Genomic DNA, 315 nt, shown 5'->3' on the forward strand with positions numbered 1-315 from the left:
CTCAGGCCGCCGCGCCCGGGCGGGGCCACACAGGAGCGGCCCGAGTCTCCACCTCAGTCGGGCTCTGGACTCCAGGGCTGAGGCCGCCCAGTGCCCCGCGGGCGCGGCGGGGGGCGGGCGGGGATCTCAGTGGGCGCCAGAGCCCCCGTGACAGCAGCAGCAGACTCCCGCCCTCTCCCGCTCTGTCTCTGCGCATGGACGCGCGGGAGTGTGGTTTAGCCGCGGCCTGTGGGGCTCTGGGGTCCCGGGCACCTTCAGGAGGGGGACGCAGCGCACCCGCGACGCCACAGCACGACGGCCCACACGCGGGGACGC

The sequence above is a fragment of the Condylura cristata genome, unplaced genomic scaffold (genome assembly GCF_000260355.1).
Source record: "Condylura cristata isolate star-nosed mole 26May11 unplaced genomic scaffold, ConCri1.0 scaffold00003, whole genome shotgun sequence".
In the NCBI taxonomy this organism is placed as follows: Eukaryota; Metazoa; Chordata; class Mammalia; order Eulipotyphla; family Talpidae; genus Condylura; species Condylura cristata.